General features: G+C 43.9%; 1 pseudogene; it reads right to left on the bottom strand.

Moving 5' to 3' along the window:
• The window catches only part of LOC136457996 (uncharacterized), a 76,097-nt pseudogene extending 63,195 nt beyond the window's left edge, over nucleotides 1–12,902 (bottom strand).
• Between the last annotated feature and the right edge of the window lie 6,778 nt (nucleotides 12,903–19,680).

The following is a 19,680-nucleotide window of genomic DNA, read 5'->3' as shown; positions in this document are numbered from 1 at the left end:
ATGATTACTATGACTAACGTGTGTTTTATAGAGGCAATTAAGTTAGGTTATGGTAATGGCAATTGATTGGGCAATTATGATTGTCATGCCCCTACGATGGAAATCGTTTCGGTTTTCAAAGGATGGACGACAAGGTTAAGGATGGACTAGTTCTAAGTGTCATTTGAAGTTGAAAAGATACTTAGAGTAGTTTAAGACTTGTTTTTCCTTTGGCCATACTATTAAGGGGGGTATGGACGGGTAGCTTAACCTAGGTGAGTCTAGTGGGTTAGGTGTGGTGCACACTTGTCCAATCTAGCACTAGGTAGCTCCTAAATAGCCCTAAGATCAATTGGAGCGAACTTCATTCACATATGATTGCGAGTTGAAAGTGAATGGAGGGTCAAATGTTGATCGGACGCTGGTTCCAGTGTGACTGGACGCTGGCGTAGAGTCCAATTAGTTCATTTGATCAAGGTGAAGTCATCTGGATGCGATCGGATGCTGAGTGAAATGTGATTGGATGCTGGGTGCCAGAGTCTGGTCAACTCTAGTAAGGTTCCAGAGAGGGAGAATCCTAATCGGACGTGTCTGGTTAGTGCTGACCGGACGTTGGTCAGGTTCCAACTATTGACCGGACGCTGAGTAGCAAAGTGACCGAACATTGGGTGCTAGAGTCCAGTCAACATCAGTAAGGTTCTAGAGGGCAGTTTTTGTGACCGGACACGTCCGGTCAGTGCTGACCGGACGCTGGTCAGTGTCCGATCACAACTTAACAGCTCAGTGGCAGGGAGAACTAACCGGAGCGTTTGGTCACCTTGACCAGAGCATCCAGTGACCCCGCAGTGGCACATAACGGTTTGTTTTGAATGAGGGGTTATAAATACTTCCTCTATTCACTCAAGGGATCACTTTTGCTCATTTCAATAGCTGAGAAACACCCTTGAGAGTACCAAGGAGAGCAAGATCCTAGTGAGGTGATTGAGATTTGAGAATCCAAGAGAGAGGCCTCATTAGTGAAAGCAAGAGTAGCAAAGTGTGCATCCACCCTTCTCATTAGGCTTGTCGTGGTCAAGTGAGAGTTCGTGCTTATTACTCTTGGTGATCGCCATCACCTGGATGGCTTGGTGGTGATTGGGAATTTGGTGATCATCCAGCGGAGCTTGTGGATGACCCAACTCAAGTTGTGAGCGGTTGTGGGTGATTCATCGCGATGGAGTGTCGAAGAATCAACCCATAGAGAGCATTTGATCCTTACATGGATCAAGGGGGAGCCACAACCTTACGTAGGTGCTCCAATGAGGACTAGTGGGGAGTGGCAACTCTTTGATACCTCAGCAAAACATCGCCACGTTCCTCCTTCTCTCTTTACTTTGAGCATTTACTTTGAGCAATTCAATTATTGTCTTTACAATCATAGAATTGTCATGCTAGAGTAGGATTGGAACTTAGGGTGCAAAACTTTTGTGCGGTAGAACATTAGAAACACTTTCTAGGCACAAGGGGTGAAGTGGGCTAAGTGTAGGGTTTAATTATTGCAAAGAATTTTAGAATTTGCCCAATTCACCCCCCCCTCTCTTAGGCATCTTGATCCTTTCAATTGGTATCAGAGCCTCGTGCTCACGTATTTAGGCTTAACCGCCTAGAGAATGATATCTCACGAGGATGGTCCTCCTCCTATCTTTGAGAGAGTTGATTTTCCTTACTAGAAAATCTGCATGGAGGCATATTTAGAAGCTCTAGATGTTGGAATACTTAGAGCCGCCTTACAAGGATTCACAAAATCTTGGGATCCCACGCACCTTCAAGGCGATGAAGTGAACTACGAAAAGTGGAATGCAAAGGCTAGAAATACCATCTTTAGAGGCCTTTGCAAAGATGTATTTAACCAGATGAGGAACCACAAAGATGCACATGCACTATGGTCGGACATTTGTGTGCTCCATGAGGGAACTAAGAGCGAGCATGAGGAACGCTATCATCTCATTATAAAAAGCTTAATTCTTTTGAGATACTTTCTAAAGAGAGTGCTAATAAAATGTACTCATGCTTGAATGTTCTTGTAGCGGAAGTCAATGGGCTTGGACTTACTCAAATACAACTATCTGATGTAAGAAAAATCTTGAGTGTCCTCCCCATTGACAAATATGGGCATATTGTGACCGTGCTTCATCAAGATGATCTTTCCACCGCTACACCAACTCAAATTTTGGGAAAGATCAACGCTCATGAGATGTACATGCACATCACACCACAAGATGGCTCATCCTCTTCCAAGAAGAAAGACAAAGACATAGCATTCAAGGCTAGCCAAGAGAAGGGCAAAGCAAGAATTGAGTATGAGAGCTCAAGTGATGATGAAGTTGATGATGCAAGTCTTGCTCTCATAGAAGAACTACCAAGATGCTAAAGAAGCTCAACAAGAATGACGTCAAGTTTGATGGAAAGAAAAAGAAGTTCTTCACTAGTACTAGAAGGAAGCCAATCTCGGAGATGGATTGCTACAATTGTGGAAAACTTAGTCATCTAGCACATCAATGCACAAAGCCCAAGAAAGATAAGTACAAGAAGAAGAACAAGGGCAAGAAAGATGACTGAAGTGATGAAGATGAAGATGAAAAGAAGAAAAACAAGCCATACAAGAAGAAAGATGGCAAGAAGAAGGACTTCCACAAGAAGAAGAAAAATGGGAAGGCATACATCATCGGTGATTGGCTCACGGACATTGATTCATATAGTTGCTTATCCGATGATGATAGTGAGAATGAGAAGGTGGCCACAATTGTGATTGATTATTCATCATCTTCACCGACACCACCACCATCATCCTCTACACACCTATGCCTTATGGCCAAGGGTGAACGAAAGGTATCAAATGATGATGATAGTAGTGGTGATGATCATGCTAACAATGATGATAGTGATAGTGATAGTGATGATGAAGAATTTGAATCACCTTCATATGATGATCTTGTTAAATTGCTAAATCAATACACTAAGATCATTAGAAAGACTAGAGCTAACAATCAAAAGCTTGAAATTAAGAATGACTCTCTTTTAGCTAAATGTGACATAACGGAAAAGACTAGCTTTGAGCTTAGAGAAGCAAATGATGCTATGTCATCCAAACTCAAGGAGCTCAAATCTTCTAAGAAAGAGCTTAAAAACATGATAAACTTGAGAGGATACATAATGAGCTCATCACTAGCCACAATATGCTAAAAGAAGAATATATAACTCTCAAGATCAATTATGATAATCTTGTTATTGCTCAAGAATTTTTATCCAATGAGCCACATGATGCTACTAACGATGTTGTTAAGATTGATATAGCTACATCATGTGATGATTTAATTGTTGAGAGCATTGAGCAAGGATCTAGTGGCAAAGGCAAGCAAGTGGTTGAAACTGACAACTATGATGATGAGTATGTCAAGCTCAAGCATGATAATGAAAAGCTCAAGAAAGATCTTGAAGAGCTCAAAATCACCAACACTATAGTGTTAGAAACTCTTGATCATGATGGTGATTTGATTCTTGAGAATGAGAAGCTCAAAGAAGAGAACAAGAGACTCAAGGAAGAGAAAAATGATGATGCGCTCAAAGAAGAGAACAAGAAGCTCAAGTTGGAAAAAGAACATCTCAAGATTGGATTGAGCAAGTTCACAAGAAGCAAACATCTTCAAAGTGAGTTACTAATGAACACCATCATGAAAATGGATAGAAGTGGCATTGGGTACTTGGCAAACCAAGAGAAGAAGGCTCAAGCTCAACAACAACAACACAAGTCAAAGCCAAAGCCAAAGAGGTGTTTTGAGTGTGGACAAGAAGGTCACTTTGCCCATGAGTGTCAAACTCCACCACCACAACCCTTGCCCAAGCATGCTAGACCTTTTGCTTTCAATGCTCATTACATGCTTAGAAAGGACTCTAGTGAAAAGATGAAAGTTATGTTCTTAGGACCTCCTAACAAAAATAGGCCTAAGAAAATTTGGGTAGTAAAGTCACTTGTTGAGAAAGTGAAGGGCCCTCAACAAGTTTGGGTTCCTAAACAAGCTTGATCTATTGTGTGTAGGTGAACTACAAGGCCGGTGGAAATCATTGGGTAATTGATAGTGGTTGCACACAACATATGACCGGTGATCCTCGCATGTTCACCTCACTAGATGAAGAAATAGATGGATAAGAAAGAATCACATTTGGAGATAATTCAAAGGGCAAAGTTAAAGGATTGGGCAAAGTGGCAATATCAAATGATCATTCAATCTCAAATGTGCTATATGTTGCTTCATTGAGCTTCAACTTGCTATCTGTTGGTCAATTGTGTGATCTTGGCTTTCAATGCCTATTCACCGAGAAGGAAGTGGTTGTATCTAAGAAGGATGATGATCAAGTGATATTCATGGGATTTAGATACAACAACCTATATCTAGTGAATTTCACCTCCAAAGATGCTAACTTGAAGACTTGCCTATTCACCAAAACATCACTAGGGTGGCTATGGCATAGGAGACTTGCTCATGTTGGGATGAGTTCACTCAAGAAGCTTATGAAGAATGAATTGGTGAGAGGGTTGAAGGATGTGAAGTTTGAGAAGGACAAGCTTTGTAGTGCATGTCAAGCTAGCAAACAAGTTGTAAACACTCATCCTACAAAAGCTTTCATGTCAACCACAAGAGTATTAGAGCTCCTTCACATGCACTTATTTGGACCAACAACATACAAGAGTTTAGGAGGAAATCTTTATTGTCTTGTGATTGTTGATGACTACTCAAGATACATATGGGTGTTCTTCCTTAATGACAAATCTGAAGTTGCATCATGCTTCAAGAAGTTTGCCAAAAGAGCACAAAATGAGTTTGAAGTGAAGCTCAAAAAGATTAGAAGTGATAATGGGAAAGAATTTGACAACACAAACATTGAAGCTTATTGCGATAAAGTTGGGATCAAGCATGAGGTCTCCACAACATATACTCCTCAACAAAATGGTGTAGTTAAGAGAAAGATACAGTCATTAATCACACTAGCAAGAACAATGCTTGATGAGTACAACACCCTCGAAGCTCTAAGGGCGGAAGCTATCAACACCGCATGCTATGCATCCAACCGCCTATTCCTTCAAAAGTTTCTTGGCAAGACACCTTATGAGTTGCTAAATGGAAAGAAGCCGTATGTCTCCTTCTTTAGGGTGTTTGGTTGCAAATGCTACATCTACAAGAAGCGGCAATACCTAGGGAAGTTTTAAAGACGTTATGATATTGGTTTTCTTGTTGGTTACTCATCAAAGTCCAAAGCATATATAGTATTTAATCATGCCACCGGCTTGGTTGAAGAAACATATAATATGGAATTTGATGAATCTAATGGCTCCTAAGGAGCACATGAGAATCATGATGATGTAGGTGATGAACCATTGAGGGAGGCCATGAAGAATATTCTGGTTGGAGACATCAAGCCACAAGATGATAAAGATGATGTACAAGTGATTAATCCACCTTCTTCATCAAATGTGCAACAAGATGGTGATAAAGATGGGAGAGTAGAAAATGAAGATACTCATGTCTCCCATGAGCAAATGGTGATACAAGCACAAGATGTTGATGCTCCACAACCTCCCCCTTAAGTGGTTGATAGAAAAGATTCACCTCTACTACAAGCTCATCCACAAGATCTCATCATAGGGAGTCCATCAAAGGGTGTAATGATTTGATCTGAAAAACTTGCTTCGCTTAATGAACATCACTCTTTTGTCTCTTGCTTCGAGCCTACTAAGGTAGAAGAAGCCCTTCAAGATCCGGATTGGATAAACGTCATGCATGAAGAGTTGAACAACTTCACCCGCAATGAAGTTTAGACTCTTGAAGAGCGACCACAAGGTACAAGAGTCATTGGAACAAAGTGGGTGTTCAGCAACAAGCAAGATGATCAAGGCATTGTTGTGAGGAATAAGGCAAGACTAATTGCAAAGGGGTTCTCTCAAGTTAAAGGGTTGGATTTTGGAGAGACCTTTGCACCAGTTGCAAGACTAGAAGCCATTTGTATCCTCCTTGCATATGCATCACATCATGAAATAAAACTATATCAAATGGATGTGAAAAGTGCATTTTTAAATGGCTTTATAAATGAACTAGTCTATGTTAATCAACCTCCCGGGTTTGAAGACCCTAGATATCCTAATCATGTTTATAGGTTGTCCAAGGCGCTATATGGGCTTAAGCAAGCCCTGAGAGCTTAGTATGAGCGTCTTTGGGATTTCCTCATTGAGAAGGGCTTCACCATTGGAAAGGTCGATACCACACTATTCACCCTTTTATTGCCTATTTTCTTAAAAAGAATTATAGCCTAAGGCAAAATATTTTGAAATTTTTGAGGGTTTGTGAGAGGTCACTCATATCTGTCCCAATTGGTGTTTATTTGGGTCTTATTGAAGTTAGGACTTGATTGGAAACAGGTAGCATGAAAGAACTTTGAAGATCTATTGAAAAAGAGTGACCAGATGCTGCACTGGACTCTAGAGTCCAGCGTTTGGTCAGTTCACAGGAGGTGAACTGTTGCTGCGAAGGAGTGACCAGATGCTGAAATAGTTCTTACCTTGCATCCAGTCATATGGCATCCCTGCGTTCGGTCAAGCGAAGAAGAAGATCTAAGGATCGACCAAACTCTGGCTGCATCCAGTCAGTGGTGATCGGACACGTCTGGTCGTGACTCGAGATGTTTTGGACCTCTCTAGAGTTGACTGGACTTTGGGTGGCAGCGTCCGGTCGTTGCCACTGGAGCGTCTAGTCAATAGTAATCATGCGGGGTCTGGATTCTTCTCTGTTTCCTTTTCTATCATGGGTGGGCCACCATATAACCACCGCGCCGCTGACCTATTCTCGTATCCATTTGCGCCGACTTTGCTATCACAGCAACCGAGCCACCAAAACTGTGCCCTAGCCACTGAATCCATGCCAGCGCCGCTTCTTGCCTGTGCTGCCCGCTACGTTGCCTCCTGCGCTGCCGTGCTACCCAGCCGTGCCAGCACTGCCATCGCATCCCATGCCGCTGCGCCTACGCTACTTTCATGTCTGTGCCTCTACTCCATGCCGCCACCATGACTACGCTGCTCCCGTGCCCTAACGCTGCCTGCCCATGCCGCACTGTGCCACCATGCCACATTGCTCCACGCTATGCCCTAATCCACTGCCCTACATCTTCTTGGCTGTCACTGCATGTCGCCGAAACCCTAACCTTTGCTGACCCAGTGGTGCCCTCATGTTCCATTCCTTACTCTTCGGTTTGCCAGTTCGTCAGGTAGCAAGCCCTCGTCTCTAATTTTATACCTATTGCTTGCTTCTTAGGGTTTCATATCTTTAGATGTATATTGAAATTATTTATATATCCAATCTATTCCATCATGCAGCGAGTTGATGTTGTTGAGGTCACTTTGGCAGTTGTCAGTTAACTCGGGGCCAAGCTCGTGAGTACGGATCAGGGCCAAGCCTCGAAAGTGACAGTTGGTAGTTGTTTCTTGACAGAGGCATTAGTTTGTTCCAGATGGCACGTGTCAAGAATGTTAGAGGTGGTCCCAATGTGAGGATCCGAGGCCCCCACCTCACCTGCCTTCTGAGGTGAAAGGCAAGGCGACGAAGAAGCTTGCGACAAAGAAGAGGAAGTATGCAGATGCTGATATAGAGAGAGCAGTAGCAGTCGTAGCCGCCGCAGAGCGTGCAAGAGAGGAGGTGCTCGGAGTGGTGTTGTCATTGCATATCAGCTTTCACCAGCACAAAGGGAAGCTATTGAGCAGGTTGAGCATCATCATGATAGTCTAGCTAGGACTATCATGCTTGAGGGATGTTGTGTTGCTTTGGAGGAGACTCAGCCTCAGGAGGAGCCACAACAGCAGACAGAGCAGACACAGGAGGTAGAGCAGACCGAGGAGATAGAGCTAGCATCTTAGCCACTGTTACGCTGCTCTAGTCATACCCATACCTAGGTGACACCGAGGCTAGAGAAACAATAGAGGGGTTCTCATCCGCCTCCTAGACCACAGGGTCTACCTCTAGTGACTCATCTGGATTTGAGGGCCACCACAACCAAGCAGGTGCAGCAGCTCAGATTTGTGTAGTTTGAGGAGTGGTTTCCACCTAGGAGGGATGAGCGTGCTTCTGAGGGGTTCTATACACCATAGCAGGAAGATTTTTATAATGCATATCTTAACAGTGGGGGTGGCATTCAGGTCTCATAGGGTCTATTCCATTAAGGCCATCGTAGCAGCAGGAGGAGAATAGATTTGCCCTTACCTATCTTGTCTACCAGGGCTGACAGATTTACTTGGGTGGACAGACAGATATGTACCATCATGGGTCCTGTGAGTTCTATGCTACACTCTAGATTGACCCGCAGCATAGATTCATTCACTTTGCATTCAGAGGCCATGGCTACAGGCTAATGAGCTTTAGGGTCAGAGAGATTCTTAGGCTTCAGGAGCAGCCCATCTGGCTACATGAGGTGTGCTATGGTCAGACAGAGCCTCCCAGATGTCCTCACAGGCGGTCTTGTACCTCCTACAGATATGGTCTGTCATTGCTTCATAGAGCCTTTTGGCGAGGGGTCGAGCAGGACACCCTAGGGATCTTACTCCTACAGCGAGACTGCTAGATGCTATTATGAGGAGGAACCTACTTCCAAGGATGGGATATCATGAGGGCTTGACTCACATTCAGTTATGGCTACTGAACTCTCTGATGCAAGAGACTATGTTTGATATTTGGAATCTTATTCTATCAGAGATGGAGGATACTCTTGCAGAGGGGTTCAGGGGTCATCGTCAGCTGCCTTATGCTCACTAGATTACATTTCTGATTCACAGGGCAGTTACAGTGAGGCCTCTAGAGATGTTGGTAGAGTATTCTGGTGCTCCTACCGAGTTCCCTACATATAACATGGCCTAAATGCTTCCGTCATAGCAAGCCGAGTGCACCTAGCCAGCCGCGCCATCACCCAGAGGTGCCAGAGACTATAGCCTAGTAGGATGAGACTATCAAGGGCATTGTAGCTACAGAGGAGGAGTAGTTAGATGCTCAATAGGAGGGTATGGTCGAGAGCGACCCCAGCAATAGCTCAGATGATGACTATCAGGATATCCCTCAGATGCCTCCTCGATGACATGATCATGAGGCCAGTAGCTCTAGTTCAGCTTCACCTACACAACAGACAAATCCTGCTCTACTTGCTATACTTGAGCGGATGAGGCAGGATCAGGCTCGCTAGGCTTAGGAGACCGCTGCTACATTTGCATAGTTTTAGGCTAGACAAGACGAGTTCCAACGATAGCAGCAGGTTATACAGTAGCAACAGCAGCAACTCCTCATGTAGCAGCAGTTACTTGGATTTATGCAACATATAGTTACTGCTATTGGGGCTCCACCGCCACAACTTCACCCTAGATTGGCTAGCCTGCCACCACTTCTATGACTCTAGCTTTATAGCCTAGTGGGCTTTAGAGTCAGGGACAGCCAGCGGCATAGTTTCCTTCACCTACAGAGCAAGTGTCTAGTGGTTTGCCTTGCCAGTGCTAGCCCCATAGTTCACACCTCTTCACACAGGCTTCACACTGGCTCAGACTTCCTCGCTGCTTGTGCTAGATACCCTAGTCTCTAGGAGCCTTGGTGCGACATTCAGTGAGTTGATAGGGTAGCCTACTTCACCAGATCTACATGTCTTTGGTTCTTCCATAGTTCCTCCTATCACTAGGACTACAGAGATGCTCCCTTCGTCAGTTGCATCATCAGAGCTGCCTGCTTCAGTGATACCTATAGAGTCATAGGCCACACTAGTCCCCGCTCTGACCCAGACTGCTTTAGCATTGCTTCTAGCCATAGAGGGTCAGACTACATAGAGCTCAGGATTAGATGATGATGGAACACAGTTCTAGATCGCTCACTGCACCTCAGCGCTCGACTCGTCCGCTACAGCCCCGCCAACATACCCTTAGGTTTTGGTGTTTGACGCCAAAGGGGGAGAGGGATCGAGTATGTTAGACTTAGGGGGAGCGACACATCTAGGGGGAGTGACATATCTAGGGGAAGCTTATTTATTATATTTGGCTTTTTATGTGTGATACACTATTATGCATTCATGTCTACTTTTATGCATTGAACTACATAAGTGTGATCATAATCATGATATTTATGTGATCGTGATATTTATGTGATATGTTACATGTGTGCTCTCTACTTTGATCTTTATGCATGTCATATCACTTGGTTACGCTCATTTGCCTTGCTTCTGCATTTTACTCTGATGCAAATGAGCTTTATTTCTTGTACTCATGCTTATTTCATATATTTTGAGTACATTCATGTTGGCTTGGGTCATATAAGCTTGCCTAACTCTTTTGTTCTTACTATCAAAAGCTTATATGAACCAAGCATGTTGAAAATCTCATCTCTTTTACATACTCGAGGTTGTATTGTCATCAATCACCAAAAAAGGGGAGATTGAAAGCATCTAGACCCCTAGTTGGGTTTTGGTGATTAATGACAATATGTGATTACTATGACTAATGTATGTTTTGTAGAGGCAATTAAGTTAGGTCATGGTAATGGCAATTGATTAGGCAATCATGGTTGTTATGCCCCTACAATGAAAATCATTTTGGTTTTCAAAGGATGGATGATAAGGCTAAGGATGGACTAGTTCTAAGTGTCGTTTGAAGTTGAAGAGACACTTAGAGTAGTTTAGAACTTTGTTTTTCCTTTGGCCATACTATTAAGGGGGTATGGATGGGTAGGTTGACCTAGGTGAGTCTAGTGGGTTGGGTGTGGTGCACACTTATCAAATCTAGCACTAGGTAGCTCCTAAATAGCCCTAAGATCAATTAGAGCAAACTTCATTCACATATGATTGTGAGTTGGAAGTGAATGGAGGGTCAAATGTTGACCGGACGCTGGTTCCGGTGTGACCAGACGCTGGCACAGAGTCCAGTCAGTTCATTTGATCAAGGTGAAGTCAGTCTAGGATGCGATCGGAACGCTGAGTGAAATGTGATCGGACACTGGGTGCTAGAGTCCGGTCAACTCCAGTAAGGTTCTAGAGAGGGAGAATCCTGATTAGACACATTCTGGTCAGTGCTGACCAGACGCTGGTCAGGTGTTGGCTACTGATCGGATGCTGAGCACTAAAGTGACTGGACGCTGGGTGCTAGAGTTCGGTCAACATCAGTAAGGTTCTAGAGGGATAGTTTTTGTGACCGGACGCATCCGATCAGTGCTGACCGGACGCTGGTCAGTTTTCAGGTCACAACTTAACTGCTCGGTGGTGGGGAGAACTGACCGGAGCATCCAATCACCTTGACCGGAGCATCCGGTCACCCCGCAGTGGCACATAACTGTTCATTTTGAATGAGGGGTTATAAATACTTCCTCTATTCACTCAAGGGATCACTTTTGCTCATTTCAACAACTAAGAAACACCCTTGAGAGTGCCAAGGAGAGCAAGGTCCTAGTGAGGTGATTGAGATTTGAGAATCCAAGAGAGAGGCCTCATTAGTGAAAGCAAGAGTAGCAAAGTGTGCATCCACCCTTCTGATTAGGCTTGTCATGGTCAAGTGAGAGTTCATGCTTGTTACTCTTGGTGATCATCATCACCTAGATAACTTGGTGGTGATTGGGAGTTTGGTGATCATCCGGCGGAGCTTGTGGATGACCCAACTCAAGTTGTGAGCGGTTGTGGGTGATTCACCACGACAGAGTGTCAAAGAATCAACCCATAGAGAGCACTTGCTTCTTGCATAGATCAAGGGAGAGCCACACCCTTGCGCGGGTGCTCCAACGAGGACTAGTGGGGAGTGGCGACTCTCTGATACCTCAGCAAACCATCGCTGCATTCCTCCTTCTCTCTTTACTTTGAGCATTTACTTTGAGCAATTCAATTCTTGTCTTTACATTCATAGAATTGCCATGCTAGAGTAGGATTGGAACTTAGGGTGCAAAACTTTTGTACGGTAGAACATTAGAAACACTTTCTAGGCACAAGAGGTGAAGTGGGCTAAGTGTAGGGTTTAGTTATTGCAAAGAATTTTAGAATTAGCTGAATTTACCCCCCCCCCTCTTGGGCATCTTGATCCTTTCAAGGGTGGATGTGGATGGGTGTGGGGCTGCGGGGTGGATAGTGGTCGAGGGAATAGAGGCACGCGTGGATTGCGGAGGGAAGTGGGTGGACCTTCGGTTGACATCTCTTGGGGCTAGGGTGGCGGAGGCAGCGGCATGGAAATTGCACACTAGTGCCAATCCATTTGGATTGAGGAGGCGAGGGAGTCAGGACTGGGAAGTTGCGGAGGTGAAGGGTATGGCAGGCGGGTATACAACAGGAATGGTGAAAAAAAACACGAGGAAGGAGTCGTCCGCAACGTGAAACACGCATGTTTTGTCCTTCTCCATTGGGCCCACATGTTAATATAAGGTGTGTAGGTAACTTTTACTATAATAATAGATTTCCAATTTCTTCGCTCCTTTATAGTATAGATTTATGCAATAGTATAGTATCACTCATGAATCAACTTCTATTACCCTGCATGAACTCAAAATTAAGGAGATCCAGAGCTCACCAAGCACCTCGAGGCACTCCCTCCGCACATTCAAATCCCCCCTGGTGCTCTCCCTAATGGTAGTCTACCTCTGAGAGCCCTGACAAGGTGACTAAGAAGTAGGCTCCTCCTCGTCCTCGAGCCCATCCTCCTCATCCTGCTCCCCATCCACCACAACTGGCCTACTAGCAGTCGAGCGCGCTGGCACCAGAGACAGATGGGAGGGCGGAGGCAGGGGGGGCTCTGAAGTAGGCTTTTGTGGGCTGCTGTGTATGTACAAAGAACTATAGAAGCGATGGCCGTGGCGGGGCCCAGAGATAGAGGAGGCAGCATGAAGCTCGGCGACGTCCGCCATTGCTTATTGCGTGCACGGCGGCGGTGGCTATAGCGTTTGGTGAGGATGATGGACGAGAGCCTGCGCGATGATCTGGATAGGGGAAGCGAAGGAGTGGGGCCGAGTAAAATGTCGACAAAAAAGGGAAGCCAGATCCCATGCGTCATAAGAGCATCTCCAGCAATTCTAATACATCATCTCTCCTAACAAAATTTTAAGAGTAAAATACATGGTTAGTAGTCCATTAACTTGTCAGGTTGTGCCACTTTGGTCCATCAGCTTTGAAAGTGCATTTCTAAGTGCAAAACATGATCAGTAGTTCATTAAGGCCTTCCCAACACTGCTTTTTTACAAGTAGCCCCAAGTGCCATGTAGGATTGGATAAAAAAAGTAGGTGCACTTGTCATAGTGGCTTGCAGAAGCTACATATGCTTGGGGAGAGAGAAGGTGGTGCATGCTAAAAAAAGAGGGATTCGAAATAAAGGTGAGGCATGATGAAAGGAAAAGTTTCTGTGCAAACCACAAGTAGTGATAATTTGCATTGTGTGAGTAGTAGTCTCAATATTTCCTAATCTATGTGGATCACTTTATTTATACGAAAATCACTAGGAGTGTTAGTCTCCATCAGTTGTGCCCTAATAATCCATACCCTTTGTTTTATGTTTGGCTCTGCACTGGCCCACGTCTATTTAGCAAATAGCCCCAGGGAAGGTTTCCTCCTCTTATTCCCCACTCCTCCCCTCGCTCTCACCCTCTCTTTCTCCCACATCGTGACGATGGCGGGGGGCAACCACATTGCACCGGTGGAGGAGGGGCGGCAGATCATAAAGGCGAGGTGGCAGTGGAGTAGGAAGGAGAGGGCTCTAGGTGCTAGTTCTTGCAGCAGCCTCGGTGAATCGGCACGATGGTGTCCACCTTGCACGGATAACGGATGAGCCACCTTAGTACGATGAGTCATTCTCTGTCCCAATTTATATCCATTTTGGCTATAGGAGGTAGTACACTGGTTGATGGTAGTGGCAGTACAATGAGTCATCTGCACATACTTATCAGTTGATAGTGATTCCTAGGTAAGGTTGGTTTCTTAATAGAGTTGGTGTAGTAATGTTGCTCTCATGCGGTATGGTAGGCGATGATGAAGAAGAATTCACAGTCGAGTTGCATTATAGGGGATTTTTTGTTGTTCAAGGTGCAAACCGAGCTTATGTAGATGGCAAGGTCAGTTGGTTTGACTTCTGTGAGGTGCATACTTGGTCCCCCTTTGGATAGAGGACTTTTCTTATCAGTTGCATTGCCCCAAGGATCCACACTATAATAACTCAGGTTTTTGTATAACACAAAAATATGAAGTTTTTAAAATTTTCCTTAAACATTGCAAGATGTTGTGTTGCATGTAGTTTCTAGATTCAACTAGGCCAATCTTCAACTCTCTTTACCTTGCTTTCCAAAACAAACCCTATAAAACTACTTGTGAATTAAACAAACCTTTAAAAAGTAGTTAAATAGCTCTTCATGAAAAGTTAAGCTCACACACTTTTCTACGATTCATGTGTCTATGTTCGCACGTTTCTGTATGCTAACGTATTAGGTTGCTCTATTCTTTTTTTCTAAGTCAACTTTATCATTGAGGGTGTCCTTAGTGATGGTTGACTAAGTCAATCATCCCTAAAAAAGATAGGACGTAGTTGTAACTTGTAAGGAAAAAACATAGGTGTGATAGTGCCTATAAATACAATCGACAGGAGTATTTTGAATCATTGTTGTTAGCTAAAGAGTAACCTCAGATTAAATCAAAGTTGAGAGAATGGGAAACGGTAAGTAAACAACCTCCGTAATAAACCGTGTGAAAGCCCTAGTTTGGTTTTGGTTAATTGATGAAACCTATTTGGACTAATCCTTGCATCTAAGTGTGTGACTAGATAGAATGGTCCAATCCAAGTGAAGGAGCTAGGTGGTACTCATGGATGGAGATGGCCACATGAAACGAAGTCCATGGTGGTGGTGTGGACATGTGATGATGATCAAGCTCTGGGACTTGGAAAAGAACAAAGAGAAAAACAAAAAGGGCTCAAGGCAAAGGTGATATCAATAGGGCCTTTTTGTTTTGGTGATCAAGACACTATAGAGAGTGTGATCATATTTAGGATAGATGGTCGTACTATTAAGAGGGGAGCTCTTATCGGACAACTCGATCATCTAGTGCCACTAGGTGTTGAAATACTTGCATTGCATTTTAGGCCTAGTGCACAACTGGTGAGAAGTAAATAACCTTTGAAAAATGATTGTGAAAATGCTAACACACTTGCACGTGATGGTGAGACACTTAGAGCGTTAGCACATTTGCAAAGGTGGTGAAAAAGGTGAAGAGAAGAAGGTGAAACTCAGCTTGGGGTGCTACCACGGGGGCACCACCACCCCTAGGGTGGTGCCCACCTGGATTTGGCTAAGAGCGAGCTGAGTGGGAGCTGGCAAAGTGTTTGTTGCTCGGAATAGTGTTTTCTTAGAGAAAGAGTTTCTCAAAAGAGAGAAAAGTGGACAGAAGGTGTATCTTGAAGAAGTTCAAGATGAGCCAGTTGAGAAGGACTCTACGAGTGATGCTAATGTAGTAGAACAAGTTGAGATACCCATGGCAATAGAAACATCGCCACAACCATGAAGGTCAGCAAGAATCCGTGAGTTGCGTGGGGATTTGTTACTATTAGATGATGACGAACCTGCGACTTATGCAGAAGCAATGATGGACCTAGATTCCAAGAAATGGCAAAGTGCCATGAGATCCGAGATAGATTCCATGGGAAACAATCAAGTTTGGAACTTGGTTGACCCACCTAATGGGGTTACACCCATAGAGTGCAAATGGATCTATAAAAAGAAAAAGGATATGGATGGAAACGTTCACATCTATAAAGCTCGACTTGTTGCAAAGGGTTTTCGGCAAGTTCAAGGAATTGACTACGACAAGACTTTCTCGCCGGTAGCGATGCTTAAATCTATCTGGATCATTCTAGCAATAGCCGCTTATTTTGATTATGAGATATGGCAGATGGATGTTAAAACAGCCTTTCTAAATGGAAATTTGGATGAGGACGTGTATATGATATAGCCCGAAGGTTTTGTTGATCCAAACAATGCTGGAAAAATTTGCAAGCTTTAGAAATCCATTTATGGGTTAAAGCAAGCATCTCAGAGTTGGAACATTCATTTTGATGAAGTGATCAAAGGGTTTGGTTTTCGTCAGAATGAAGAAGAACCTTGTGTTTACAAGAAAGAAAGTGGGAGCGCTATTGTATTTCTGATCTTGTATGTGGATGACATATTATTGATTGGGAATGACATTCCTATGTTACAATCCGTAAAGACTTCACTGAATAATAGTTTTTCTATGAAGGATTTAGGAGAAGCATCATATATTTTGGGCATCAAGATCTCTAGAGATAGATCGAAGAGGCTTATAGGATTAAGCTAAAATACGTACATTGACAAGGTGTTGAAACGATTCAACATGGAACAGTCCAAGAAAGGGTTCTTGCCTATGTCACATGGTATGTGCTTTAGCGATAAACAGTGTCCTTCGACAGCTGATGAGTGGAAGCACATGAGTAAGGTTCCATATGCCTCGACAGTTGGTTCCATCATGTACGCCATGATATGTACTCGCCCAGATGTCTCATATGCTCTAAGTGTTGTGAGCAGGTACCAAGCTAATCCAGGAGAGTCACTGGACACTTGTTAAAAACATTCTTAAGTACTTGAGAAGGACTAAAGATGTGTTCTTAATCTATGGAGGTGAGGAGGAGCTCGTTGTAAATGGTTACATCGATGCTAGCTTCCAAACTGACACGGATGATTCATAGTCTCAATCAGGTTTTGTGTTCACAATAAATGGTGGTGCTGTAAGTTAGAAAAGTTCCAAGCAGGAGACGGTGACTGATTCTACAATAGAGGCCGAGTACATTGTAGCTTCTAGAGCTATGAAGGAAGGTGTTTGGATGAGGAGGTTCCTCATTGAACTTTGTGTGTTTCCGAATGCGTCCAGCCCATTGAATCTACATTATGACAACAATGGGGCAATTGCGCAGGCTAAGGAGCCAAGGAATCACCAAAAGAGCAAACATGTACTGCAGAAATTTCACCTCATTCAAGAGTTCGTTAGACGAGATGAAATCAAGATGTGCAAGATACACATAGATTTGAATGTTACAAATCCTTTGACAAAGGCTCTTCCACAGCCTAAGCATGAGGCGCACATAAGAGCTATGGGTATTAGATATCTTCAAGATTAACTCTAGTGCAAGTGGGAGATTGTTAGGAGTATGCCCTAGAGATAATCATCGAGATGATTATATTGCCTTGTATCCATGATATATTATGAGTTCATTAAAATTTCCATTAAAGACAACCTGTATCGATTAACAATTATGTGAATTGTTTGTGAAACTCTTTTACTTGAATGGTTATTCTAATGTTGTCCCTGGTCAGAGTTCGTGTGAGGACACACATGAATAATGGATCAGCACATTATTAGTTGATGACTATCTTTCACAAGTCATAGACATGGAGATGTCAAACTAATAATATGGGCACATGTATGACATGGAGCTGGACTGACCCAACGTGAGATGTCGTTATTATCTCTATTCACATCATGTACGTTATGTCCTTATCCCTGAGATTGTTGTATGTATTCAAGATGTGAAACGACCTACTCATGGACTATCAAACGCTACTCTGTAACAGGATAGTTATAAAGGTGGTTTTCGGGTTTATCGGGAAACATGCTATGAGACATAGACAATCAAGATGGAATTTGCCCCTCTCCATATATGAGAGAGATATCACTGGATCACTCTGATGATTAGATCAAGAAATGCATGGCCGTGCTTGGGTTAAGTGTTAACCTATGAGTTGGACCAAATATCATGAGGCAAGGGAATAATAAGTATGTGGTTTTGTGGTGGTTCGTCTGATATGATCTTTGTGTATGCATAGGAGTTGACATGCCTTGCTAGAGGCCGCTATCAACTAATGGTCGAGTAGGAGTACTCGGGCCATGTCTATGTGTGCGTGAACCCATAGGGTCGCACGCTTAAGGGGCTGGAAGCCTAGTTCGGATAGGATCTGAATTAGATAAGGCTTAGGGTTACTAATGGGCCTCCAACTCGGGAGCTCATTAGGGATGCTATAAATATGTGGGGTGGGCAACGGGGCAAATCAATCCGCGCCATTTGGTAGCTGCCGCTGCCCATCCTACGCCTGCACCTGCTGCTCCTCACGGACCTAGCAGTCCGGAGGCACAACGCTTCCTCCCTGTATGTGTGGATACCTCGGAGGTGCTGCATCTGGAGCACAAGGACGAACTACGCAGAGGGGATGGATGGACGGACGACCTCGTAGCTGCACGGCACTGCTACGACGCGTTCGACTACATCGAGTCACTTCTGTTGCACCTGCGCGTCTAGTGGTAATCCCATGATCTATAACTAGCAGTAGATCTTGGTTTATGAGGTTGAAATTTTTTGTTTTCCGGCTAGCGTAGCATCCTCATAACCCCACAAGTTGTGCGGCACCTGGTTGTGGGTTAGGCGTGTGATGCCTATAAGCGCGTGAACCTCCAAGTGAGTGAATCGCCATAATGGGGACTAGCTTGCCAGCAAGCAAGTGAACCTCGGAGGAAAAATCATTGTGTCTTGATTGTCTCCTTGGTATTTATTGGTATTCATTGATTGATCACTTGCCATGGCGGTATACCTTTCTACCACTCTCTTGTATTACATTGTGCCTTTACTTGTGTAGAGCTTGTGGTAGTTGTAACTAGTTAGTGTAGCTCTTAGTTGTAGTTCTCTTGCTAGTTTGCTCACCTAGGTGTAAATTAATGACTTAGCTTTTCTGTGATATACTAGAGATCATAGATATTAGAATTGGGTAGGTGGCTTGAAACACAAGTGTAGTGCTAGCGCAAAATTCGCTTCGCCATCTTTTTTACTAATCACTTGTCTTAGTGTTGTTGTAGAAATTTTTAATAGGTTATTCACTCCTCCTCTAGCCATTAGGACCTTTCACCGTGTCGTTTAGAATGTTCTAGAACAATATGCTATGGTGCTCCACTTTTGGTCTTCTAGAATCTGGAGTACAGCCACCACTGGGGTACCGAAAAATGTTGTTGAAGTGCCAAATGTCAGTTTGCAACAAGTGGAAAGAAATTGGGTGTGCGACGGGCATAGCGATGCGTGCATGCGCCCCCACTAGATGGACGCCACGTGGATCTGGTAGGTCGTAGGCAGTGCAAGCGTGGGTATGGGCAACGGCGGCATCAGAGGAGGATTACCATGGGAACGGGCCGATGTAAGCCGGGCCATGTGCCAATCTAAAGCCCATTGGGGAATCTTTCACAGCTACTGTAAGATGGAGTCTAGATCCATGTGGCGTTAATCAGGCAGGGGGGCGCACGCGTGCCTCGGTGTGGCCATCGCGCACCAAATTTTTTCCTTGCAAGCGCATTATCGAAGCTATGACACCATAAAGATAGATTGGAAAATGGAACCTATATGTATGGCGTGCACCGAGCATCTGCTTCTCTATCTTTCAAGCATAGTTCTCCCTCTTCAGAATCCAGAGATGACACATGGATAGGCTATCTTGTATCAGACTCTAACATGTGAGGTGTACCAAAAGGCTTAGGTGTCGCAACCACGCACAGTCCATAGGACCGTAGCTCCTTAAATGTTCTTATAAAAAATCTAAAAAAGTAAAATAAATAGATGGTTCCTAAATTTATTCCAAGGTCTCATTTAGACCGCAG

The sequence above is a fragment of the Miscanthus floridulus genome, chromosome 6 (genome assembly GCF_019320115.1).
Source record: "Miscanthus floridulus cultivar M001 chromosome 6, ASM1932011v1, whole genome shotgun sequence".
NCBI lineage: Eukaryota > Viridiplantae > Streptophyta > Magnoliopsida > Poales > Poaceae > Miscanthus > Miscanthus floridulus.
Note: the sequence above shows the minus strand (reverse complement) of the source record. Positions and strands in the feature narration are given on the sequence as shown.